Source organism: Tympanuchus pallidicinctus, unplaced genomic scaffold, assembly GCF_026119805.1.
Source record: "Tympanuchus pallidicinctus isolate F22 unplaced genomic scaffold, pur_lepc_1.0 scaffold19, whole genome shotgun sequence".
NCBI classification, from domain to species: domain Eukaryota; kingdom Metazoa; phylum Chordata; class Aves; order Galliformes; family Phasianidae; genus Tympanuchus; species Tympanuchus pallidicinctus.
The window spans coordinates 3,676,080-3,700,606 of record NW_026294710.1 but is presented as its reverse complement, the minus strand read 5'-3'; the positions used below and the strand labels follow the sequence as shown (position 1 = coordinate 3,700,606).

Here is a 24,527-nt window from a genome sequence, read left to right as displayed (position 1 = left end):
AATATTCTTGGTCTCTCCTTATTGTCCTCCTGCGTCACAGCCATCAGGTTTCCCATTTCCGAGTTAGTTCTCCTGAAGCATGAGGCCTGGAACTTAACTCTTGCTTGTCTGTTTATGAAATCCTATGAATGTGAAAGCGGGATGTGTAAGTCATTGCACAGTATTGTCAGCTCATTACAGTCTTAAAGAGTCAGCAGAATGGGAGAAGTGTTCTGTTCCTTGTCAACTCAGTTTGAAATCTGACTGTAAAACACTTCAACTGCAGACCATTTTCAGTAAATGTGATGAAGTTTGTATTCTGTAGTCCAGAAAGCCTAGCCAGACTTCTGGTTTTTCTGCTTGCAACCTCAGCCAGGTAGTTCTGTTCTTGTTGAGATAAAAATATTAAGTTGCTAAGGATTACTATGGAACTGTCTAGAAAATGGTGGCTTGAATATGCAGGATTTGTACGTAGTGTATGTAGCACACAGTTCAGAGAGTGATTAATTCCAAATATTATCATGCAAACAGTTTTAGGCATTGATAATACCTTATAAGGTACTGCAGCATGAAACAAAAGGAATGATTTACAACTAACATTCAGTGAACAGGGCTTTATGCAAATCACATTGAATGTTTTAAGCAAGGTCTTACTGTGGCTGATTGATAGCTGACTTAAATGAATGCAGTCTTTGTAACAGATGTGTGATAAGCTTTTACATTTCAGTAGAAGAGTTTGTGTGAATAGCTAGTACTTGCTCAGGGAAAAAAAAAAAAGATATTTTTAATGTTCCCTGACAAGGAAATTAAAAATATGGGAGAAGTCTGAAATTTTTTGCACGCTTACTGGTTTGTGTAAGTAGTTTCTATTGGCAGCTACTACTTAATGTGTATTGTCCTTTTTGTGGAGAGAAAGAGTAGAATTACCTTATTCAGAGTAGTAGGATGAACTGTATGATGTGGTCCAGATGTAAATCGTGTGAGTCAGCTTTAAGCTGCAACAGGGTAATATTGGAGTCCACTATATGCTCTATTTTATTCAGTTTCTGGTAGCTTTAATTGTCAAAGTAGCTGTTTTGCTAACAAGAAAGTCCATGAAAGGTGATAGTTCCTACTTCTTCAATACACTGTACATCTCTGATAGATATTTAGTATTCAAGAAGCTTCATAAAGCTTCTTAAAAGGCCAAATATGAAACAAACCATGCTAATGGTACAAATATTTTATAGGAACTTTTTCAATCTTAGCCCTATTTTTTAGATGGTTACCTTTTTAAATTGGATGATTGAATACATTAAAGTAATCAAGATTACTAAGCAAATACAAAACCCAGATAGTAGCTATGTTGTAATACTTAGTAGCGTTCTGTAATCTAAGTTGATTCTCATGCTTGGGAAATGAGAGGTTGACCAAAGGCAAAGTAGGGTTTTTTCTCAGACACGGATTTCTCTTAATTTTAGGCTATTTAGCTGGGGACTAAATAATTTAAATTTTAAATTTTAAACTTAAAATTTAAAATGTGTGAGCCTCTTGTTTCTGGTCATTTTTGAAGATGTGTTTCTGATGAACATTACTGCAGGTTAGTGGTGAGTGTTCAGTGCTGTTGCATGTGGTGCTGTGTGGCATCTGATGTAGTGATATTGCAGATTGATTCTGAGAGGGTGATTTTAGGCTCCCTGCCTGTGTCACATCTCTGTCCATAGGCTGATCCTTCTGCACGAATCCAGGAGTTGTGCTGCCCAAGGGCACATTGATGAAACGAAAATGGAAATACAGGGGTTCTCTGTGTTGATTTCCATTGGATTTCCACTGACCCATGCAGGAGTTCCCAAATAACTACATCCTGAACAGTGGCAGTGGTGGCTGTGTTTGAACAGTGATGGGACGGAGAAAAGAGTTGGGCTGCCACTAATGGTGGTGGGTGCACTGACACAGGTGAGGATAAACATCAGGATAAATACCCTTAGCAAAGATGCCCTGACAGCTCTGCTCAGAGCTGCTTTGTGAGCTCTGAGTGATTGTGAAGAATCCGTAACACATGGATTTCTTCACAAGGAGCAGTAGTCCTCTATGGTGGCTCTCTTGGCTTTGTCACTTCTGTTATTCTTTGGATAATCGTGTTTTATTTGGTGGTATAAGATGCAGTTATTTTTCCTAACTAAGCCTGAAATTAAGCAGCCAGGAATTAATTGCTGAAGCACCTGCTGAAAACAATGTAGTAAGGTATTTGTTATTTAACAGCTGTTCCTGTTAACATGCTGTGAAGTGTATTATGTACCAGAGGATAAAGGAATAAGTAAGCTAGGATCGATTAGTTTTCTTGGATTTCAGTTCTTAAAATTTGACTTGCTTAATTGTGTCTTCTCTGTGTTTTGATATGTTTGCATATATACAGTGTGTGTTCTATACATAAAATACACATGTATACCATAGTACTGATGAGGTAGCTACTTGCAGGCTGGTTAATGAAACGCCATGTTATTCTAGGTATGCACAAAGAGGAATTGATATCACAGTCTTAACTTCTTGAGTTTAGCAAGGAGCAGAGGTTAACAATACATCTAAAGTAATAATAAACAATGAGACAGCTGAAATTTTATTCATTTTTCTTTTAAAATCTGGTGGAACTTAAAGGGAGAAGAATGTTGAAGTGATCAGGAGACTTGGATGGGAAGAAAGAAGATGGGAGTTAGTAGAGACAGTAGGAAGTGGAAGGGAAAGCTGTATGTTCCTTAGGTGAAAAATGCTGTAGAAGTTTACGAACAAGCAAAGGTAACCCAGAGGTGCGTGCCTGAATACAGCTACTTTTTCTATGAATTGCATTCATTTTGATCCGTCTATCCAAATACGAGATACCAAGGGTTGGGAAGCTGATGTTCTGTATGTTAGCAGAAGCTTTGGGTTTATGCTTTTCACCATCTTGACAGATAGGTAACCTGATAAATTATCCCATTAAGTATTGGCAGGAGTTTAGAATAATGCAGCAAAACATGCACAGATTTGCTACCAACTGAGTTCAAGTTTATATTTAGTAGATACCATTTACTGAGGCTGTTTGTTCCCATTTGCTAGTGTAATTCTACAAATGTATAGTATCATTTTAATTAAGAAATAAATTGCTCTATAAAGTTACTTCAGTTGCATATCTACTTTTAGACTCTGAAAGACTGAGGAGAACCTAAATGAAGGTGCTCTGAGTCGGCCTTCCTGAGCTAAGAAGAACTGTAAGTAGGCTCAAGAGCATCCGTGGAGCATCAGCAACAGAGAGAAACTCCTCGCTGCTAATTTAAGAATCCCATTGTAGTCTCATGGGAAAGAAATAAATGGCGTTTTAAATATTGTTCTCTCAACCAACCAGGAGGGAGAAGTGGTTTTATTGACCTTTGCCTCCACAAAACTCTAAACCAAAATAACTTTAATGTGGTGAACAGGCAGAGTACATTGACAACAAACCTACAGGGAGAAACTGTCCCAGATACAATTGGAATAAATTTACAATCAAGCAAATATCGCCATCAAGCAAAAATTAAAAAATAAAACAGAAGGGAGCAGAGAAGGTAAAATCTCTAAGGCTCTTTATCCATGGATTTCAGCAGAGACCTCCCAGTTTTTGGGAGGTTCAAAGTGTGGGGAAGGGGAGAAGGAAGATCTCATGTGATACCAGAGGAGACCTCTGTAATGCGTAACATTCTAGGTTTGCCTCGTTGAAACACTTCTTTCTTTATTTTTCATTAGTGATAGTTGAATCGGGGAAACATTTTTTGCTTTTCCATGCTCTCCTAAGAATTGTCACTTTTAGGTACATGGCTGACTAACTGAAGATGGAGGGCTGAGAAAGAAGGAAGCAGTTTTTTTACTTCTTATATCTTTTAAAAATTGATGTGTTTAATTCATTAAGCAAGTGCTCAAATTTTGATATGGAAGGCAAATCACTTTTGTACTGTGATAATTTCTAGCTGTGCTTAGTGGCCTCTTTTCTTTTTTTTCACCAGGTACTTTTACAACACAGACATTTCTCTAGGATTCAAAACTCTTTATTTGACACTACAACTTCAGCTTTACAAAACAGTGATGTTTGAAAAGAAAGAAGAAGATGCCACATGCTCTTAGTTCTTAGTTGTTTGATACATCCAAAAGCTGTGATAATAGAACTGTAGGTGTCTGGCAGTAGGTAATTTGAAGTGATACAACTCATTTTAGTTTGTTCCTGCTGAGGCCTGGCAATTATGTAAATGTTTTTCTGCAAGAATTTCTGCAGATTAGAAATATCTTCTCTTAACCTTGGCAAGTAGAAAATGCCCTAAAGGAAGCTCATGAAACTGTTTCAGATGGTTTTGAATTTTCGTAAGTAAGAAATTTATTTAATGAAAGCACACTGATAAATTCCTAAGCTCCTCAAACCAGCTGTTCTTATTAAACAACTGCAGATGCACACATGCAAAGGCACAGGTGTGATGAAAAACCTCACAAATATATTAGTTACAGCTCATAGCACCATTGTTTATAACGTGACAGTGTCTTTGTTGCCAGGTCACCTGTTGGATCTGCACAACCACAAATAGGACACTATTGCCACATTGGAGGCTGCACACACACACTTTGTTGCACATAGGTCACATCACGTTAGTTTTCCCCGCTGCATGACCAAAATGTAGTCTTGCCTGCTGGTTGTTCATGAGTTGACAGCATCCTCATCACATGTCTGCAGAGATGGGTTTTCTTCTCAGCAGTTGCAGTTGACGCACAAGACTCACGCCTCTGCGTGTCATATGATGGATGTCTGCATTTTAACACACATTCAGATGGGAGGAGGGAGGTTTAGCACAGCCCTCGTAAAAGAAAAAGTCTGGGAGCGAGTTTGCCAGAACTATTTGTCTTTCCTTCATCTCTTTATGTTCGCATAAGGTACCATTCAGAAGAAGGTGAGAAGATAAAAGTTTTGGGCTTCGTTATTCTGAACAGATTTGCAGAATGTGAATTAGTCATGCCCACAGCAACATTTACATATACTGCTGCTAGATTTCAGCTGAATAATTTCTACAGAACATGTGACAACCTACTAAGGGAACACAGAAATTATACTGAATTTAGATGATGTGAGTTCTATTAGTGAAGGAATGGTTAATTGTATTCTGAGATCGTAAGTTTGGAAGAACATAGGTGATACTAGATTCACTTGAAAATATAAACTGGCATTTAGGAAGAGCAAATTGATGTTCTTAGCCAAGAATAGAATATCCCCCAGGAAAGAAGCTGAGGCTTTGAATTTAGAAAACAGATGTCACATTCGTAATTTCAATCTGAGTAAATTACAGGGGAGGAATTTGTATTCTACAGGTTAGGAGTTGACCTCCTAGAGAGGAGCTCTGCAGAGAAGCACCTGGGTGTTTCTGCTGGACAGCAGGTTGGCCGTGAGCCAGCAGTGTGCCCTTGTGGCCAAGAAGGCCGGTGGTTTCTTGGGGCACATTAAAAAGAGCGTGGCCAGCAGGTCAAGGGAGGTGATCCTCCCCCTCTACTCTGCCCTGCTGAGGCCACAGCTGCAGTGCTGTGTCCAGTTCTGGGTTCCTCAGTTCAAGAAAGACAGGAAAATGCTGGAGAGAGTCTAGTGGAGAACCACAAAGGTGACTGGGGGCCCAGAGCATCCCCCTTATGAGGAAGAGCTGAGAGACATGTGGCTATTCGTCTTGGAGAAGAGAAGACAGGGGGATCTTATCAATGCTTATAAAATGTAAGGAGGAGGTGTCAGGAGGATGGGCCAGGCTTATTTCATTGGTGCCCAGAGACAGGACAGAGGATAATGGCACAAATGGGACATAGGAAGTTCCATCAGAACTTGAGGAAAAAAACCTCTTTGAGGGGCTACAGAGCACTGGAACTGGCTGGTGGAATGATTATGGAGTTTCCTTATCTGGAGGTACTCGAAACCCACCTGGACACTTTCCTGTGCAACCTACTCTAGCAAACCTGCAATTAGCAGGGGGTTGGACTAGATGATTTTTTCCAGTGCCTATGATTCAATGATTCTGTAATATTGAAAGCTTGTTAAAGAGGTCCTGTGTTAAAAATTTCAGGGAAAGAAGGCTAACTCAAATGAAATTATTTTCTCTTTTATACAGAATCACAGAATTTGGAGCTGAACCAAAAAATGATGTTGAGGAATGAAGTAACTGTAAATCCCCTTTTAAATGCTTGCATAGGAGAAAGTATTGTCAAAGCATGTCAAGTCATAGAATCATAGAATCACAGAATGGTTTGGGTTAGAATAAACTTTAAAGCCCACACAGTTCCAGCCTGGTGTGGGCAGGGTTACCACCCACCAGAACAGGTTGCTCAGGGCCCCATCTGAACACCTTTGGGATTGGAACATCATAGTGATGGAAGAAGAACTAAGAACTTTATTGATAGACTGGGAATTCCAGTATAGTTCTTCAAGGAGATATAAGGGCTGTCTTTTTGTTCAGTACATTCTTATAATCTGTACATAATTTAAAATGCTCAGTTGTTGGGTTTTTTAAACAGGACTGATTACTGAGCTGTCATGCAGTAATATTTATTGCTGAAACCTTGTTAAGCCCTAACATAAGCATAATAGCAAGGAAAATCAAAATAGGTTGGGATGTAATTTCACTGCCTGATGGAGCACACTAGAGAAGCACTCAAGCTTAAAGTACCACCTCAGTGCTGATTGCTGAAGGCTGCAGAAGCAGGAAGTCTTACCAAAGTCTGTGATACCTGATAAGGGGTTGACAGACTGCAGATTTCCATGGGCTGCAGTTGTGGTGTGCTCAGGCAGACACAGCTCTACAGGTACTGTGTGTCATGATGTCGGTAGACATGCTCTTTGGTGACTTCCTGCTCTTTTCACAAGGCAATCAGCAAAAATTTCACAGTCTTTGTATGCAACTGTCCGTCTTCCAGTATTTTATATTGAGGCAGATAGCAGCTGCCTCAACCACCTATTAACATTGAAGAATGAGTATCCTGAGTTTGTAGATAGGGAATTGGAACATTTATATTCAGGTCAGAATGTATGTTGATAGCTTTGCCTACATCAGGAGCTGAATGCCTTGCATGAGATTCCCGTTTTCTTTTCCTGAACAGTTTGCATCACAGCTCATATAAAGAATAGTAGCAGTAACTGTATGCACACAGCAGTTTATAGATCAGATGGTTATGTTTCTTTGCCATGTGGTGTGTCTATACTGAATTTTTTAATGTATGCTGTTGTGAATCTTGATGCTCATGTATTCTGTCTACAGACATTGTCCTGTGTGCTGTCCCGTGGCTAGCATCAGGGAAAAATGAGCCACAGAGTTCTCCCAAGAGCAGCTTCTGCTGTCAGATACTATAAGAACCAGTGGGATTTGTAGTGGGGCTGCACTCAGGCTGACATATTAGCAGTATGGTCAGGGTGCACTGAGCTGTGGGTGCCGTACAGCCATTGAGGCAGGGAGTGTGGTCCCTTCAGCCTGGTCGTGGTCCAGGTGCCTGTTGAAAGCACAGGTGTTACTCTTGAGAATGAAGAACTTATTTTGGTGGCCTGTCTCGAGACAGACTGAGGTCTGTGGGAAGTTGGAGCCTGCTGTTTCCCACCCAGTCCATAAGCAAGTGATCCAGCTTCATTTTTTAGTTTCTCTTATGTGCCTTATTAGCTTTCAAGCTCAGAAGGTCATCTGTCTTCTTCTTGATTCAGTTATTTCAGCTCCTCTAATGAAAGATGCTCTCTGTGAAACTTTACCCTTTCTGAGTCATTGCATCGATACCATTACTCTTCTATGCTACAGAATTTTGTTCAACAGTGGTATTCTTTTTCAAAAGAAAAGCGACTGGGTCTCATGGAGGATGCTGGAACTAGATGATCTCTACGGTCACTTCCAACCCAAACCATTCTGTGATTCTATGAAACCAAAGCTTACATTATTCGTGTACCACATCTAGAACTTAAGTGGTCCTCTGTAAGCATTTGTTTAATGGTAGGCAGGCTTTTGTTATTATTGGAGATTTCCTTTATTCAACTAGTGAATGCTGGAATGTAGATTCTAGCAGTTCGTATCCAGGTGTTTCCTTGTATAGATGATCAGTAGAGAATGAATACAAAAATTTCAGGGCCTGTTGTAGCTTTGGGAATAGGGTCATAGTTGGAAGTTAATTTCATGACAGATTTTTAGGTGTGGTTGTGCTTAGACTGGTTTGTTGTTACGCTTCAGAAGTAGATAGAAACAGAGGAGATGTATTAGGTGCATGCTATGAGGCACAGCGTGAATGGACGAAAAAAGACAAGGAAGGGAAAGATAGTGGTAGAAGTAAGTGTGTGAGTTGAGTTGTGCAGTAGGTGTGCAATAGGCTGCCATGGAGAGGAGCTATCATTTGTCTCAAGGTGACAGGGAGGGGATGGAATAAATAATTGCCTTAATTTTTGCACATGCAAATATTTATGCTGGGCCTTGGGAAAAGCTTTCTAACTAAATGCTTAGGTATTAAGAAGTACTATGGATTTAAGAAACAGTAAAGACTTTTCTTCAGTGATAGGAATGTAATTCATACTGCAGCATTGCGTAGGAATGATTTAGTTGATTTCATGAGATTTCCTTTATATTTAGTATGATTTTTTTAAGTGTATTTGGGAGCATGTATTTCTAGATTGTGTGTCATAGACTGATTAAACTGTACAGAGTTACCTATTTCAAAATTCTGCAATTTGGCATAATGATAGCAACCTCTTTAGAATACAGATGCATAATTAATAATTTCTGAATTTACAAAATACTGCATACACACCTCTATGGGAAACTAATTTTTCCTTCTGTTTTATTATTCTCTTTGGAAGATAGTCTACATACAGTTTTGTATTGGTAGAAAGAACAATCATAATTTTTTCTACTATCTGAGCTGTTCTTGTTTCAGATACGTGGAATATAAACTGGGGGTTGTGGTTGAATTATGAATCAAATTACTATTTTACTATCCAGTCAGTGTGTGATGAAGTGCTCTGATATCCCAGTGAGCTATGGAACTGTTGGACTGACACACTGATCCCTTTAAACTGATTCTGTGTGTAACTAGTAAATAAGATGGAGTGAGGGAAAGTGCCACAGAATTGCTCGTGTCCACATGCACGGCCCTTCCCACAGCCAGCAGTGTGCCCGCACCCATATTGCTGTTTGGGAGCAGTCCCCTGTCCTGCCTTGACTGTGGGAACAGCATCTGAGCCCACGCTCCCTGTGCCTCCTGGTGTCCTGAGGTCAGTGTCGTCTTGTGTTCTGCTCGAGGGGTGGAGACTGGAGAAGGGTCTATCTAAAAAGCTAATTTGTCTTCCTCTTATTTTAGGCAGAACAATATTTGACTCTTTGGAATTCACTGATGTAAAACTTAATCTTTCTTACAAAGCAAGTGCATTATGGACAAAGAGGGGATCTTGTTATGTAACTAAATTGTGGAGAATAAATTCCACAGAAGACAGGTTTTCCAGACAAAACAGACTTTGTACAAAAATAAATATAAAAATGATGCCAACTGTTCATATTAATAATAATAAGTATGGCTGTTATTTATCTGCAAGCAGTACTTGCAAATGTTGATGATTATTGAATAAATGTACCAAGATTACTTAATAGAAGCTCTCAGACTGCAGTGACCACTGATAAGCTAGTGTATACAAAACACACATTTTTATGTGTTGGATTTTAATTTCTCTTCTTGTTATAAGTAGGTTTTCAAAAATCAGCAGTTCCTCTCTTGCACCCAGTTAACATCAGACAGGCAGCAAATTCCTCCTCTGTCTGGCAACATGTAGCTCATACACGTATCCTGTTTTGTCATGTCCTGCCTGTAAGGGAAGGCAAAGAGTAGCCTGCTTCTGAGTTTACTTTCACCACTGATATCAGCGTTCCCAATAACACATCAGAATCTAAATATGATTAGAAAATCTAGCGACCTTCTGGTGAATTTATCAGGTTCTTTATAACTCAGGATTTTTAAAGGAATAAAATAATTGCTATTTATTTGAATGAGTATGGATATTACTGAAATAACAGGAAGTGTTTTAAATTGATTTTTGGAGCAGATTTCTGCTCATAGAATCAGAGTATTGCTTTGGTTTTAAAAGACCCTAATCTTTGTACATTCCAACCACCAACCTAACACTACCAATTCTATCACTAAACCATATACCTTAGTGCTGCTAGATGGTCATTAATCTGATATTTAATATTTAATCTGATTTTTCTTGTTTGAAATTTTTTAGTGCCTGCTTCTATTATAAACTCAACTTTGGTTTCCACACTACTTTATTCATTAACATTTCTCTTCATATTAGGGGGATAAGCTACCTCCACTATAGGTAGGAGAGTATAAATTATAATATTTGACTAATATCTGCTGATCAGATCTCTAAAACCATTCCATCTTTGATTTCTTGTGGTGTGAGTTGGTGTAGTTGTTTTTTTTTGTCTGAAGGATAAGAGATGAATAGGTATGTTTTACCCATTAGGTAATTCAAAATTGAATAATAATTCTTGCAGAATGGTTTTTTAGCACGTTTACTTGTAGAACACCATAATGCAACTGGCTTGACTTTCAACTTCCAAATTTGTCTGCCAGATACTTATCCACTGCTTCTTGTAAATGCTGTGGAGTCAAAGAAAGGAGAAAATGAAATATCTTTGCTAATTTATGCACACTGTTTATAATGTACACCTGCCTGATGTTTTGCTTCTTAAATGGTCTTTCAGTTCCACATGTTTCATAGGAACATGATACCTGACTACTGTGGTGTGCTTTTCAGTTATTAGAATAAAATGTCCTTTGTCAAAGCACAAGCCCAAGGCTCTATGGCATCAACACTCCCTACTTCCAGCCTCCAAACACCCTGCCAAATAATCCTGTTCTGCAGCATCTTTGCTTCATACATCTCTATCGTGTATCTGTCAGAGTTGCTTCTCCTTTAGTTTGAAGGAGGTTATAGTCAAATTTAAAGCCTGGGGGGAAATATGGCTTAATGAATAAAGAGAGCATATCTGATTTTTAAAAATATTTATTTTTGATCAGTGGATCCCATAAATGCCCCCAAAGTCATTCATACTCCTGTTGAACATCCATGTACATTTACCAGCCAAGCAGATTAGTAGCTTCCAGTAAAGATTTTGTTGTTCCATTTGATGTTTTGATCTTAATGAACATTTTCTGACTTCAGATAGAATTGCTATAGGAGTTGAAGACATTCACAAATGAATTTAAACCTTATTTTTTAGCTTGGAATCATATCTTCTTTAGCCCAAGTGCACCTTTTCTCCTTTCTTATCTTCCTTTCTCTCCTACATAAGACTGCAACAAATCTTTGAAAACTGTATTGAATATCTAGTTTTTAAATCTATTATGTATATATACATATGTATACACGTATGTTCTTTCAAATGGAGTCACTGTTGCTATCACACTACTATGTACAGTGTATTAATGCTTGTGGATCCTTGATCTTTCCACAGTAGATCTGTTTCACTGTTGTACACTAATGAAAATGGTTATGACCATTGCATACAAATAGCTGGGACAGAACAAAGCATGGCTAACTAGATTTGTACTGTGCACGGTTGTGTTTTAGCAGCATGAAACTACAGTGGATCAGTGCAATGCATTTTCCAGCAAGGGATGAATACTTTTCTTCTGCACGTACCATTTTTATTTCTGGTTGTGCTGTAAGTTTATTTGCTTAGTTACTGAGGAATGTGCTTAACAGATCTTGAATGCAGGATCTCTCTGCATTCTCTGTATAGAATCTGATTTTATCTTACACTGACTGTGTAAGGACAGGAAGAGTTCTCCCCATTGATGCTTGATCAGGTGGCAAACAGGAGAATCTGGAGAAGAATCTGCAGTGGTGTTTGTATGTGCATTAAACAAATATGTGTGCCTTTTATTATAAGAAAAAGGTGTAAGAATTATATAGGGACCAACCATAAATTTGAAAACCTCTCCTCAGTTTGTTTCAGAAATTTCTCTGAATAAATATTTATCATATTTTTTTCTTTATATATGTGTCACTCAAATTCCTTTTCTCCTTTAGAGGAAAAAAAAAGTTGCATCAGTGGTTGCTGTGCTAATGATATAGAACAATAACAAAAAAGTGGATAATTCCCATTCATATTTTTTTCTGCTAGCTGTTTTGTGCAGAATTGAGAGAATATTTTCTACTGACTCACATTGCTGTGAAGAATTATTATGAGCATGCCAGAATGAAAAACTGCCATGTGCCATATTCATTCATGGAGAAAAAAATAATAATAAAAATTATGCATGTATTTGTTACGTATTTAAAATAGAAAGTGGAAATTGATCTGAGAATAAAGAAGAATGAACCAGTCAGCAGAAGCTTTGTTTACTTTTCACGTTGAATCTCAGTGCGTGTGAGGATATCCTTCCCCTCTTCATGCACAAGGAAATACTGAAAATGTGTCTATTATTACAAATAACTGGTTTGTCTCAGGACTTCATTCAGCCTATGAGTCTCTTACATGAAACATCAGCCTTACACTGGAACTGGAAGTTCATCCTTTTAAGGTTTCTGTGCCTGCGGTCTATTAGATGAAGAGTGTGTCTTTCAAGGCAGAAATTCCAAATCTACTTGCTAGTGTTGATTTTCTCTGCTATCACAATATTTTGGAGATACAGCTTTGGAGTGAGAGCGTTGCAACAGAAAAGTTCTCTATGAGCTGCAGAGTTAAAACACAAAAGAATCCTGAGCCAAGGCTTACTTTCAGTGCAACAGGGAGAGGCATCTTTCCTGTTCTCCTGCTGGCTTTGATCTGGAAACTATTTTCACAGCTGTTTTGGGTGAGTCTAGGGAGTACCTCCCAGTTGACCAGGTTGCTCACAGCCCCATCCAGCCTGGCCTTGGCTTTTCGTTTAGACTCTAATGGACTATGTCAGAGGATCAACCATGAGTAGACAAAAATGTTCGGGTATTTATTTGTATAAAAGGTGGAAATAATGACTTCCTCCACAAGATTTATACTGCTATACTGTAGAATTTTTAGGCACATCACATGGAATCAATCACATTTCTTCATGGTCATTATGAAGGAGTGCTTCAGATGCAAAGCACATGAGAAAGAAGAAATACTTTCACCTACTGCACAACATAATTACATTGAAGAATATTAGATCCTAATCTCAAAGATCTCTGTGTGCTCCTTAGATCAGTGTATTGATGAGTAATTACAGGGGAGGGTCTGAGTTGTCATCAGATTTCAGTAGTGTCCCAAGACCCTGGTATATGGTTGCATGTTGGCAAAGACTGTACATTTTCTGATTAAATTTCTTACTTGAGTAAGTCAAACTGTGTGAGAAGAGCAAGTACAGAAGCCCCCGGCTGACCGGACCTCAATATCGGGGATAACAGCCTCATACTACTTCTTAGTATGTATGTATTAATCAGCCCTGTTAGGTATTAATCAGCTGATTTTTTGCATATGTCGTCCAAGAAACTAGTCTGCTGAAACAATGAGGAAGGGTAAGTGGTACTGTTTCCATGGATCAATTCCAGAAATGTAATCCACTTCTAAAGGATAGGAGAAGTACACAGAAAAATGTAAGAGGTTGTTGAACTGTGGTCAGTCACCTGTCACAGTAGCAAATCAGAGACAGAGGTGAGTGATGTGGTGTGACAGCAGCTAATGCGCTGGGTTAGGGAGGATCCTGAAGAGAACAGGAAGCCTGCACTTGATACAGTAAAAAAAAAAAAAAAGAACTGGGGGGAAAGGGGGAAGTTTGAAATCCATTGCACTGCAGCAGCTCTTGTTCCATGTAAACCATCTTCATGCCTGCACTGAGCAAATACCCATCGCTGCAGAGAACCTGGTATCAAAGGGAAGGGTAATTAAAATGCATAATGACATAAAAGCTGGGCTGCATGAAGGAGACAAAGGCTGCCTACTACTAGCGAGTGATTTGCTGCAGTCTGACAGAAGGGTAACTCTGTATTGCTGTGCCAGAACTGTGCTTTTGCTGATGCAGTTGTGTACTCATGTATTTCTCACTCCCAGCAGTTGGGATCTGGGATACTGTTTCCTACAAACCTCCTGAACTGAACCTGGCTGTGAAAAGGTGAAGAAACCCCATAAATTTAGGTTTGACAGTAATAGCATGAATAACAGAATGGTGTGTCTGGAGAGAGCTAAAGGAGTGACCTCATGAGGACAATGAAATAATTTAAAAAAAAGATATTTTTTCAGATTTACAGGATGGTGACCTTGTGTCCTTCTCGTGTAAGAGCTTACATGGAACAGAGAGTTGTTGGTCTGGGGCTATGGTGAGAGAAGAGGTAAAAGCTGTGTGGTGGTCATAAATCCTCCAGTGAGTGTGAGTGGAGCAGAGCATCTGTAGCAGGGAAGGGACCACATCTGCACGCACACACGCTCACATGCATGCAGCTTTTGTCATATATATGTTTCTCTTGTGACTGAATAATAGCTAATTGTACAGTACCTGCAGCAACGTGTGCATTCATACCTGGCACACAACCTGATATTTTACATTTTCTAGGATTTTTAATTACTTGAATCCAGTGGAATATCTTAATATTAGCATAGTGAGATGCTTGAACTTAGGTATACTTACTATTTTATTTAAAAATAAAATGATATGACAAAAAATATTTAATAATAGATGCAACACAGTAAGTAATGTTATTTACTAAAGTGTCTTAAAAGCTGCGCTGCATTTTGCCCTATACTGTTCTATTATGTATTTTCACTTTCTAAGTACAGTTGTTTATATTTTCTTTCACAACACTTCATGGGGATTCCTGATTTTGTTGTCCATAAAGCCCTGCTCAGCGTCATCTCATGGGGCAGATAGACATGTACTGATTTTATTTTTTTATGTTCAGTTTCTGTTATTACTCTTACATCTTAAGTTTATTTCCTTCTAGAATGGCAGCATGGTTTCAGAGGTGCTGTTTGGCTTTCTCCATCAGTTGCTGTGGCAATGATTTATCAATTTTATTTTTTATTTTTGTGGTATTTTGGTGATTCAGCTGGGGAAAAAGAGACACTTGAAACCATGGTATAGTTCAATGATGTTTCTTTGAAATGCACTACAAGAGCCAGTGATATCTATAATTCTAGCAAATGATTTTTAGGATGTAATATTTTGTGGTTTATTTTTAACCATAATGTTTTTCTTGTTTGAAGTTTGAGCAGATTTCTTTCCAGTTCTGCGACATTTTCAAGGCTGAAACAAAATCAGTTTTTGAGTAACGTGATTTTAGTTTAATGACCATGTATGTGACAAAATAGCCTTTAAAATGTATGGTTAGAAGCTCCTCGTTAAAATTGAATTACTGAAAATAGAAGAAATTGTTTGCCAAAAGTTAGCACTGGCTGATTGTGAGTAATGTTTTTCTGTCTTGAATTCATTAAGCCTATATATTCAGGACTAGATCTTTTTTTTTAAGTACCAAGTAACTCTCACCAATTTTAGTGTGGTCGAAGGTGCCCACTTAGATGGAGGGTAGGTGGCATGCAGTTACATTGTGAAAGAGAGGAAGGAAATTTCAGGGGATTTCTGTTCTGTTCATACTTTTCCTGCAGGACTCCTTAATCAGAGCACGATATGAGTGATGGATCATTTTCAAAGACATTATGAGCAATGGGAATTGTCTCTATTTATAGCCTGGTTGTGATCACATCTGACTACTGGGTTTCTCAGTGTATTTATCATGTGAGCGGTACCAGCAGGAGCTCAGCATTTACATCCCCCATGTTGCCATTTTTTAATGACTACTCCTTTTTAATGAAACTTCCCCATTTTGCTTCCTTGCCTTGATTTCATGACTGCAGAATTAAAACTACTGCCATCCTGGCATCAGGGGACAAAGCCAACATGCTCTAATGAGTAGGTTGTGAAATTGCACATTGATGCAAGCGGGTAGGACATACGTAAGTGGTTTAACAGACAAGAATAATGTAACTCTGGGCTGTCTGGAGTAATGGAAGCCCTTTGTTACAGCCATCTGTGATATAAAAGTACATTCCCTCGTAATTAAATGCTTAGCATTGGAACTTTTTTTTCCCCCCTCCAACCTATGGTTTTGTTTTGTGTTCCACGAAATCAGGTAGGAGCAGCATGACTCTGCTGCTTCGTATTACCAGGCTGTGTTGGAGGAACATGTCCAGTGTGTACTCACAGTTCCATTTTCCACTTGAGTCACTGGGACTTGAGTTGATACAGCCACACGACATGTTGTTTTGGGAACTCTATGTAGTTTCCCTTCACCTCTGGCATAGATGTGGGCAGATAAAAGTTAAATTTTAACTCTTTTTACAGGCAACAAAACCTGTGACAAGAAAACTTCCATTGTAGGCATCTGAATTGTTTAATTTTTTTTTAATTTTCAAGTCTTTTGACCTTTACTTCCTCAAGAAATCCACTTTTATTCATACAATCCCCTTTGTTCTTATCACAGCACATTATTACAGTGGAAACATTAAAGAGCAGATTAGAACAAGTCTGTAACTGCTCTATACTAAGCAGCTGTCCCCACCTTCTAAGAACTGTGCCCTTATGGCCATTAAGCCTGAGATGTTTGTCCCCAGGGGCAGCGACCTGAAGGCCCAGAGCTGTTGAGTAGCACTCAGGTAAGGGACTGAGACCCTGGGCCTGTGTGTTCCCATCCGCTCTTAGTCTGGAAGCATCGTGTTATGCCTTCCCTTTCTATTATATTCTTACAGATAGAAGGAGTGGCTGGTGACTGCGGGGGACAGATGCAGCAGTATGAAGGAGCAGAGGCTCTGTACGTAGGGTATCCACCATTCTTGGGATCCCACAGCCTACCCACGCTGTATGTACAATTCTTATATAGTCCTGTATATAAGCTATAGTCTTATAGCTTATTAGTGTGATAAAATCAACTGAGTAAAAATAACTGCAAATATTTTCAGGAGATTAAAAACTTGTTAAAAGCAAACAAACGAACATATCGATCAGTAACATAACAGGCAGGCTGCTGCTTCTGAAACTTCAAAAAAATCACCTATTTCGTAATATTAATTAATGTATTCATATCAATTAGAGTGCTGGCGTGTCTTTTTCTAACAAACTGAATTTGGTAATGCGAAATGTATTTAACATTAGTATTTAACTTGCAGGACTTGAAATAGTTCAATCTCATTAGCTTTCAATTCCACTCTTTTCCTTCTTTTGAATCATAGAATTATTAATGTTGGAAAAGACCTCTAAGATGATCTATCTAGTCCAACCATCAACCCATCACCCCCACACTCACTAAACCACGTCCCTCAGTGCCACATCTCCACAGTTCTTGAACACCTCCAGGAACAGTGACTTCACCACCTCCCTGGGCAGCCTGTGCCAGTGCTTCACCACTCTTTCTGAGAAGAAATTATTCCTAACATCCAACCTGAACCTCCCCTGGTGCGGCCATTTCTTCTTGTCATATCACTGTTATGTGAGAAAAGATGCTGACCCCACCTTGCCACAACCTCCTTTCAGGCAGTTGTAGAGAGCAATAAGGTCTCCCCTGAGCCTCCTCTTCTCCAGACCAAGCCATCCCAGTTCCATCAGCCACTCCCATCAGACTTGTGCATTCATCCCCCATTTACAGTTTTGCTGCCCTTCTCTGGACATGCTCCAGGACCATCCTGTAGTGTGGGACCCAAAACAGTACAGTGCTTGAGGTGCAGTTTCATCAGTGCTGAGAAGAGAGTCACCTCCCTATTGTGCTGAGTGCATTACTTCTGATAGAAGCCAGGATGCCGTTGGTCTTCTTGGCCACCTGACCAAGAATAGTTCTGAATTTTTGTGAACACATACTCCTCCTTGTAACTATTTGATATTACTGGAAATATATTTCAGCGTTGGCTTTGAGCACGTATTTTAAAATCCTGTTTGTTTGATCAGAAGAAAAGGGATATTTTATATGATTTCACACCAGCTGTTAAAAGTGGAAATTAAGTGGAAAAGTAAGAACAGAAATAGTATAAAAGAAAAAAAATAAAAAGACCCAAATAGAACAGTTCCATTCCACTGCTAAAAATTGCAGTCTCATTGAAGTTTACCTGGAAGTAACTTCAAGCATGCAGGGTGTCAGACATTACAGTGGTCACCTAAGCTTAATTCCTCATCATGATTTTTATGCCTGTTAGAAGACAGCTTGTTTTCTTTTCTTGTACAGAAGAGCAAGCTTCAGTTAGAGATTTTGTGTGCATGTTTGTACAGTTTGCCCACATGGGTTATTTTATGGGAATGCCAGCATTTTACTGGGTAGCACAATTACCTGAAACTGTTGAATGGGTTTTATGGGATCTGGAAGTCCCTAGATTTTCTCTTTTTTAGCATCTCTCTGCATTTATTTTTTCCTTCCTTCTTGTACTGTGTCATTCCTATGTGATTAGATGATAGGTGACAGTGTAATAGTGGACAATTTATTCTGAATCTGTCTTGACAAAGAATAGAAAAAAATATGAAAACACTTTTTTTTTTTTTTTAGCTAGGTGTGACAGTAGGAATTTGTGTCTATTTGCTTTCAACGGGTTTGTAATCCTTAGTAAATAATTGTGTCTTTCTTTGTTATCTTCATTGCTGTGATACTCAGGAAGCTTGAATTCCATCTTTGATTCAAGTGTGAATTATTTTTATTGACTAGAAAGTGATACATTCCTGATAAGTGCTCTATTTGCTGTTCTTTTAAAATTGGCAAAAGAAGGGATTAGGTGCCTGCTTTGCCCAAAGGCTTTATCTGCGTTGAGCATCTGAGGTTGCACTGGTAACCACCAGGGACCAGCACCTGAGCACCACTGGGAGCCTCTGGGACCAGTACCTGGGATGCCACAAGAGCTGTGGGACCAATGGAGCTACCACAAAGTCTTGTGACATAGATGAAGCATCACAGTTGACACTGTCTGTAGCCCTGGCTGAATGAAAGTACACCAAGTGAAGCACATGCTGAGTTTCTCCAGTTCAACAACTGTGATTTACAGCTCTTTCAGATACCGTGGTGTCAGCTAGGGATTACTCCACAGAAACTGACATTTTGTTCTCAGTATTAACATGAGGCACTTTGGAATCTCAGGAAAATGAGTTTAACTTGTTATGCCTCTGTTCTCTCATACTCATCCCTGGTCCCTCAATACCAGCAATCATCTTGAATGTCTTTTTCTTCACTCTGTGGGGCTTTTTTCATGGTGAAAAGCCTAAGATGAAGTCTCATTTGGTTAAATTTAAGGCAATATCTGTAAAATAGTTCACATGAGCTACTCAGAAAAAGAAGTTTTTTACTGCAAAACAGTAATGAACTTTGGTCCCTCTAATCTGCCAGGGGCATTTGGACGTAAATGCCTGTAATACACTCTGGGCCCTATTTACCTTCTGTATATTTGGCTGTCTGCAGGTCCTGCAGTTTTCACTGTCATGCTGAAGGTAGATGCAGTGGCATTCAGAAGTGTTTCCTTTTCCTTTTTCGATTTTTGTGATCGTTCTTCTGTATATCCCACAGTTAACCAGACTGTTCAATTTCTACATATTACTGGTTTCTTTTTGTGCATCTGATTCTCAAGACAAGCATTTGGAAGCCCAATCATATATCGTTACAAATTATGAAATTCATGTGAGTACATGTTGAATCTGGAACCATAAATTATAGTCTGTATTAACTATTAATTGTTTACCTCCTGGTCAACTGCTCAGCATCGTTATCTTCTGTGATAAGTGGTATGCTGAATTGATGTGAAATTTCGTCTGGATTTTGCTTTCCGTTCTACTGGTGCTCTAGACTGCTGTGATAAATCTGTGGAGCAAGTGGGACACAATTCTTCAGGTTCTGCAACACTTTCTTATGATAGGACCAGGCAGGTCTTATTGCATTCTACAAGTGAATGTCTCTAGTTTTTCCACTAATCTTCTAGAACAGTGACTTCAGATGTGGTCCTTATGTGGTGATGATAAAAAAAGCCTTGAGCTTTCCTATGGCATTTTCTAAAGCAGTTCTGCCATTGTTCTTTTAGATAACCATTCAGATACCCTTTGCCAGGTAACTTTACAGCATCAGGAAGAACAGCTTGGAACTCAATTGTGGACTGAATTTCCCAATCACTAGGTGCTTTTGGATCTTAGGATATTTCAAGTTGGAATGTTGAGGGCTGGGCTCGGGTGAACCTAATGAGGTTCAACACGGCAAAGGGCAAGGTTTTGCATTTGGGCCGGAAGAACCCCAGGCACCCGTACAGGCTGGGAGGAGTGGGCCTTGAGAGCAGCTCGGCAGAGAAGGACCTGGGGGTCCTGATGGACGAGAGACTGAACATGAGCCAGCAGTGCGCTCTGGCAGCTCGAAAGGCAAATGGGATCCTGGGCTCCATCAGGAGAGGGGTGGTCAGCAGGGACAGGGAGGTGATTGTCCCTCTCTACTCGGCTCTTGTGAGGCCCCACCTGGAGTACTGTGTCCAGGTGTGGAGCCCTCAGTACAAGAAAGACATTGAGATTTTGGAAAGGGTCCAGAGGAGGGCGACTAAGATGATCAGGGGGCTGGAGCACCTCCCCTATGAGGACAGGCTGAGGGAGTTGGGCTTGTTCAGCCTGGAGAAGAGAAGGCTGCGGGGTGACCTCATTGCAGCCTATCAATACCTGAAGGGAACCTACACCCAGGAGGGGAGTAAACTCTTCAGAAGGGCTGACAACAGCAGGACTAGGGGAAATGGATCCAAGTTGAAGGAGGAAAGATTTAGGTTGGATGTTAGGGGGAAGTTCTTCACAAGGAGAGTGGTTAGGCCCTGGAACGGGCTGCCCAGGGAGGTTGTGGATGCCCCGTCCTTGGATATGTTCAAGGCCAGGTTGGACGGGGTCCTGGGCAACCTGATCTGAATGTGTACGTTTGGTGGCCCTGCTGGGCAGGGGGGTTGGAACTACATGATCCTTGAGGTCCCTTCCAACCCAGGTGATTCTGTGTGATTCTGTGATTTAGTAGATCCTCCATGAGGAATTGCATAGTCCCTAGTCCTTGTTACAGTCCTATTGCACTCGTTTCTATAATTGAGTAATTTGACAAGATGAAGCTAAAGAAAACAGCCTTTTGGCTTATGATGAGGAAACAGCTTTGCATGGCTTTTCAGGAAGCGCTTTATTTTATCTATCTGGTTGGTGAAAAACAGCACAAACACACACTACAGAGTCCAGAACACTGCAGGTAGTTATTAAACAATAAAAACATTACAAGACTAAGATGCATTTTCACTAGAAAAGTTTGTCAGAATTTACTATAGACTATAATACTTTCTGTGCAGGCTTCCTCAGTTACAGCTGATTCTGTGATTCTGTGAATGTGCCTTAGGAGGGCTTTAGTTCAAACTCAGTTCAAAGCAGGCTAGCTCTTAGATCAGACCAGGTTGCTCTGGGCTGGGTTTTGGAAAATAACCTCTCTGGGTGATTTGCCACCGGTCTGGCCTCAATGTGAAAAAGTTTTCCTTATAACCAGTTTGGAACTGTTTTGCTTTGAGTCGTGCCTTTGTTTGTCTTCTTCCCTTCATGAACCAGTATACAGAGCCTCAGTCATTTCTCCATGGATACTGCCAAGCTGCTATTTTTCCCCAAACCATCTCTTCTCCAGCCCGAGAAAGCCAAGTTGCTTCAGCCTCTGCTTGCAGGACCACTGCCCAGCCACCCTGTGGCACTCCATTGAGCTCATTCCAGTTTATCAGTCTTCCTGAATTTGGAGGCTCCACAGGTAGACCCATTATTCTAGATGTGGTCTAATAAGCTTGGAGTAGAGGGTAACAGTCACTTCTCTGGCTCACACAGCCAGTGTTCATGCAGTTGTCCACCTTTGTTGCTGGGTACTGCTTTCTCGGGGCCAGTTGCTGTCTGCCAGGGCCCCCTGCCCCAGTTTGGAGCAGCTCCCTGGGCAAGCAGTGGCCAGCTGTGCTGCTTCCAGCATGAAGATGGAGGGTATCGGGGTGCACTCTCTGAGTAAAGTTCTAGGTGAAAAACATTCACTAGACATACATGATTTACACGCTGATACATGTACTGTGCATCTTTCATGTATTGAATTAATGATAAATAACGGTTTTTCTTGGTGCTTTGACACACTGAGAAGACCACTCAGAGAGTAAAAAAAATCACTTTGATTACGCTAAATGTCTTTACACCAAATTCATTTGTCACAGTTATTCCAAGCCTGGCTCTTTTTATTTTTAACATGTCAAGTTTTCAATTTTTATTACTTTTTTGTTTGTTTGTTTTAGAATTAGAATTATTTTATGTTTATATATCAGCAGTGGGTACCTGAGTCAGCAAATAGACTCTGGTTCTTTCCACTAGAATATTTTGCTATGTAATGGTTGTGCTGCTGTGTGCTAACTTCTCACTGAATGATTATTTAATCATTAAACCTGAAATGCCTAGAGGTCTCAAGGGAACTGTACACAAATTAAATCAAGAAGATCTTCAGCACTGCTGCTTAAACACAGGACATTTATAAGGGAATACAATTTCCTTGGGGTTCCTTCAGCTTTCATTGTGGCCTTGATTATTCCTTCTGAGATTACTGTCTAAAAGAACATTCCACAGAACGTTGCGAAGAATGGATTTGGTTGAAGAAAATAGATTTAGCTCCTTCTTGCCCTTCAAGTTCATTTATTCTCCTTTGGTATTTAACGGAGTTGTTGCTGAAGAGCATCAGTACATGCTTTCTTTCCTGGTAGAAAAAGATGAAACTATAAGCCTGGATTGTAACACCACACAAAACGAGATGCTAAATGTTTGCTTAATTTGTGCTGTAATTCTAACAGTTTTTCTGACAAACATTCACCTGGCATATGCAATTTCCTTGGATATTGGTTGCAGTTAGTAAAAAATTGTGAGGAGCTGCAGCCGCCATCAGGCCTCCCCTCAGCTCCTCTGCTCTGTGCTGAGCAAACCCAGGGACCTCAGCCACTCCTCACACATCTTCCCCTCTGTCTCCTGCATATGTGATGACATTTTTTTCTGGGTTTACCTCCAGCTGGCTTTTCTTCAAGTGCAATGTCATTTTAACCGGGCCTTGGAAAAATGATGCTACTTATTTGTGGCTAGCAGAAAAGAGTAAAATAATTTGAAGTGTCCTCTGTTTTATTGATGGCACTAGTTCTAGCCTTTCTGCATTGACTAGTGTTAGAAAATGTGAGGGAGAGTAACTGAGCTCTGTGGAAATCCGCAGGATTCTTAGATAGAAGAGATGAAGCTGCTCATTATCTGTATGAGTTCAGGGTACTTTTTTTTCTCTCAGAAAAAGATAAATCAGTTCTATGAGACCTTGGTGTCTTCTTTTCTTGTTCTCAGCACAAATTAGCAACACGGTTATGGGCATAAGTGTGGTGATTGGTGTTCTTAGGTTGACTACTGACCCAGTTCTTGGAAGAAATTTGTAGTTCATCTTTTGGCTTGTTATTGTTGTCTGCACATTACAGATGTAGGTGAGCATGTAGTGATTGCTGTGTTGGGTGCTTACCTTCTTACTTTGGTATGCAGTGGCAGAACTATTTGATAATAACCGTTTCTGTTTTGATTGTGGGAAAAGTAAATTGGAGTGTATTATCTTATAGTTGTGATTCATCTTCTACACTTCTTCTGCCTATCTAAAGAAAAACCCGTCAGCAAAAAATCTTAGATGGATTTTCTGGAATTGTTGAGAAACCAGATGTTCAAACTCAAACCTTTCAAAACTTGGCAGGAGCATTTTAGAGAAAATCTCTTTTGTCTACCTGTCTTCCTGTTAGATCTGGCACCTCTGCATTAAGTTTGATTTATCTGAGTTCTGATATAGAGGATTATGTGAGTATGACTTATCCATTTGACCAAAATCAGTATATTAAAATTCTAGGAGACAGCTCCTTTAGCTTATTACTGTGTTTCATCTTGCCTGGCAGCCTTGCCCCAGGAGAAAGGAGGTGTATCTCTTGTTTTGTGAGGGAGCATGGGGGCTCTTCAGTGTGAAATGGGGAAGGATTGATTCAAGCTTAATTCCCTCAATCCTATCACTGTGATAAGCAAAGGTAAATTTTCTATAGCAACCGTTCTTCTAAAAGGATGATTCCTCTTCTTTAAGGTGCCTGTCCTCAGCTTGTTATTCTAAATCTCTTATGGATACAAGGTTTTCTGTGAAACCTACCAAGACTAAACTTACTCTCAGGTGCCCAAAACAATTCTGCCCTGTAAGTGGCAGTACTTTTTGGCATGTGCCTCTGAGGAGCTGACAGTCACCTTTCAGAGATGAGGAGTCTGCATCCTAAGTGTTTCAGTATTTGTGCCTTCCTTCTTTGCCTGGATGATCATACATACATCAACTGGCAGATTTTTCACGTGGTCTTGAACAAATCAATCCAGCCTGCTGGAAGGGCACTGGGACAAGATTGTCAGAGCTCATGGCTTTGTCCTTAGTGTCCTATGGTCATTCTTTGCACAAGTATGTGCCCAGAGGTCACCTTCTCTTGAGTGTCCTTGTTCACGTTTTTTAGATTTTCTCGAAGCCTTTTGTATCTTTACATTTTTGTAGACATGCAACA

General features: G+C 39.8%; 1 protein-coding gene across 3 annotated transcripts in view; it reads left to right on the top strand.

Moving 5' to 3' along the window:
- Window positions 1-24,527, top strand: part of PRKAR2B (protein kinase cAMP-dependent type II regulatory subunit beta) — an 84,345-nt gene that overhangs the window by 28,673 nt on the left and 31,145 nt on the right. The window lies entirely within an intron of this gene.